Genomic DNA, 3,793 nt, shown 5'->3' with positions numbered 1-3,793 from the left:
CTCTTTATCCCCGCTCGTCTCCAAACCCTTTCTCCCGCTGCAGCCTTTCGCCTTCCCACGCCCCCCTCGCCACAGTGGACAAAACAGAAAAAAATTTAGCACTCGGTAGATGCTTATGCTTATGACCGATAGGAAGTACATGTAGACCTACACTTTAATGTCAAGCGGAAATGTTGAAAGAAACTTTTGCATTTCATAATTCAGTGATTTTTTTAGCCAATTAGTTTTGCGCACAGATAATCCATATGTAAAATCAAATGTGAATTAAACTTTCTTCAATAGTTTACTGATGCCTTGGATTGTTTTCATAAAATTGTGTTCAGGGCAGTACAAAGTCTTGCAGGTCAAGGGGGTTGAATAATTTTGATTGCAACCATAGATACACATGTACGCCCTAAAAAGATTTTTGAACACTACCTGTAAATCACAATTAAAATATACAGTGCTGTGAAAATGTATTTGCCCCATCATGATTTCTTTTGTTTTTGTGTATATATATGAATAGTTTTAGGCCGAGGACCAGTAATTCTCCTTTAGGCTTTTCTGGTAGAATTCAAGTTTCCCTCAATTATTGCAAGTAGCCCAGGCCCTGAAGCGAGGCCTGCAGTTTTTCTCGACTGCTGTTCTTGGATCATTTGTGCACTTCCTAGAAGAAATGGCACTGTGCTCTTGGTAGAATTTTGAAAGGTCTGCAACTTATGGGAAAGTTCACTAATGTGATGAGTTTCCCAGACCGATTAGTTTTCCTCATAATTTCTAGGTTGCTGTTGAAAAAGGACCAGTTGGTGTTAGATAACGTTTTGCTTCAATAAATAAGCAACCTGGTAGATCATCTTAGTCCAACGACAACATGGAACATCTGTCTTATTTTAATCCACTCTCTTCAATGTGATAAAAAAGTCATCATTTGTAATATACAAGGTTGGTTATTAGAGTGATTTTTGGAGAAAAGTAGCATGCTATTTTTCTGTGTTAAAGGCTGTTTGTTCAAAAGACTTAAAACGTATTATCCTTAAAAGTTATTATCAGTAGTCTGTAGGGTTGCCACCCGTCCCCTAATCCCTTCAAAGGGTTTACCCTCCGGAGTGAGAGCTTCGAAGGGTTGAAGGGTGTAGGGGACCAAACAACTGTTTCTTGAAGTGCCCTTCTGCGTCATCATCATGTGCCCACACAGAGGCGCCGTCATCATGCAAAGAATCTGCGCAAAGGATCATGGCAGCCCAAAGTGTCCATCAGTTGTACCCTTCGAAAACCGGTTACTTCCTGAGAACCGGCTCAAAAGAACGATTCGTTCAAGAATCGAACATCACTATGCCACGTCTAGTTTTAATTACCTGTTGGATTCCTGTCGTTGGACTGGGTTTGCCTGTTGCAGTCACTGCGCTACCAAAGGACTTTTCTACCTGCACCCACGATATCTGACCCCTGCTATCTGCTTGCTGCTGCTTTTTCAAATAAATTGTTTTTTTCCCTGCGTTCGCATTTGAATCCTTTTAAATTCTCTTGAGAATCATATCCATGGTAGTGTGTAATAGCAGTTTTACCAACAGAAGCGTATGCATAATTATTATTTATTGCATAACATCTTTTCGTATTAATTATAATTAAGAAATGCTAGCATTTCAAAAATATCCCTGATTTGTTAAACCACAGTTCTAATAGTTTCACTTCTGTACACATCATGTAAAATACACTACTGTGCGAAGTGTTATTTTAAATTCAAACACAATTGAGCAATACTTTCATCTTTTTATTCATTGTATGCTTTTGGTTTGGATCCGTTTATTACATGTGAATGTAAACTTAACCTAGGCTGACAAAAACATACATCTGATAACAATATTGATTAGGCTACATTACCATTACAATATTTGGTGTTCTGTAAATTAAAAAAAAAGATAAGATTTCACAGTCCATGATTAAACACGTTATCTGCTTTGCTTTAGTTAATTTTATATAGAGACTTTACCCAACAGGATACAAAAAATCTACAGATTTGTTCTGACAATGACAAAGTTAATGAGTACTCATGAGTTTTCTCTGACCTGTGTCTCTTGATTTGTCCTCCTGCATTCAAGCAATATTACTCATTATTTGTTCTTTCAGGTGGTGGATTATTGTCTACCCATACCTATCTACACAAAAAAAATACTATGGTAACCATTTTTCTCACCAAAATACTATAGTTAGCCACCACTGCCAAGAATAAACTAAACAATCACAGAAAGACACCGGAAGCCTTTCATACGTTTTTGAATGAGATTCTGTATTAATATATTGCTTGTATTTTATTCTTATATATTTTTTTTTTTTAAACGGTGAAACATCTAATATGATGACAAGTTTATTCAATCACAATACATGACCACCTATGGAGAAACGTCTCCAGGTTACGAATGTAACCATGGTTCCCCGAGGGAACGTACCATAGCGTCCAGTCCGAGAGGAGCTGGATGAGTCAGAGAGAACCAGAGGGGACAGTGCGATGTTTCTCGAGTCGCAAACAGCTCCACCTGAGCCTGGCCAAAACTCTCTATATCTGCTTCACCACCTCAGGGTGAAGTCTCCATTCCCCGGGCCTCGGCCGCTGCCTCGAAAGGATGTCTGCTCCCATATTGAGATGCCCAGGAGTTACCCTGGAACCACACAAGGATCTGGTGCGCCTGCCTGTAAAGGGAGCGCGAACGCAGATCTCCCTGGTGGTTGATTTAAGAAACTGTCGCTGTGTCATTGGTGCACCAACACATGGCAACCTTTTGGGAACGAGTATGCCCACGCGGCCAGACTTACAAATCCCTGCCTAGTGTGGAAGAGCACAGCTAAGGCGAGAGAAAGGAGCCAGGAGTGGCGCAGAATGCAGGAAGGCACCTGACAAAGTAGGTGGGGACATCCTGCAGCGTCCCGAAGGCCAACTTCAGAAGGAGTGAGTCTTGACCCACGGTGAGGGACGCGTCCATCGCTAGCGTTACGCAGCGACAAGGAGCTCCCAGCACCAGGCCCTGAGACAAGAACCAAGCTTACTCCACATGTCTAAGGCACGTAGGTATCGCCGCGTGACCTTGAGCATGCGGAGCGGGTTTCCCCTCAGGGACAACCCCTTGGTCTTGAGCCACCACTGTAGGAGTCTCATGTACAGCAGGCCAAGAGGTATCATGTTGGACGCAGCTGCCATCAGACCCAGCAGTCTCTGAAACTGCTTGACAGTGAGTGACCGGCCTTCTCTTACTCTCGCGACTGCAGTGAGGATCGACTCTATCTGAGCAGGGGACAAACGTGCCTGCATCGTGGTCGAATCCCACACCACACCCAGATAAGTGGTTCTCTGTACTGGAGAATGCACACTTTCCTTGGCGTTAAGTCTAAACCCCAGCTTTTACAAGTGAGCGTGAACGACATCTCGATGCCGAACCGCCATCTGCTCAGATTAAGCTAATATAAACCAATCATCGATGTGGTTGAGTATGTGGATGCCCAGCTTTTGCCCCCAAAAGCAAACCTCAGGAACTTCCATCCTTCTTTGGGATGATGAAGTACCGGCTGTAGAACCCAAACTGTCTGTCGAGAGAAGGGACCACCTCGATGGCCTCCTTTCCTCCAGAGAGTGTTAACTTCTTGTTCCATTACCAGAGCCTGCTCGGGCCCCACCAGAGTGGGAATGACCCCGTTGTAACGAGGCGGAGAAGAACCGAACTGATTCGGTAGCCTCTTCTACAGTGTGCAGGACCCACTGAGACACATTTGGCAGAAGTTTCCACGCTGCCAAATAGTCTACTAAGGGAATCAGTCTCTCGAG

Source organism: Sinocyclocheilus anshuiensis, unplaced genomic scaffold (genome assembly GCF_001515605.1).
Source record: "Sinocyclocheilus anshuiensis isolate Anshui unplaced genomic scaffold, SAMN03320099.WGS_v1.1 scaffold794, whole genome shotgun sequence".
NCBI lineage: Eukaryota > Metazoa > Chordata > Actinopteri > Cypriniformes > Cyprinidae > Sinocyclocheilus > Sinocyclocheilus anshuiensis.
The sequence above is the reverse complement of the archived record's forward strand: the minus strand, read 5'-3'. Positions refer to the sequence as shown.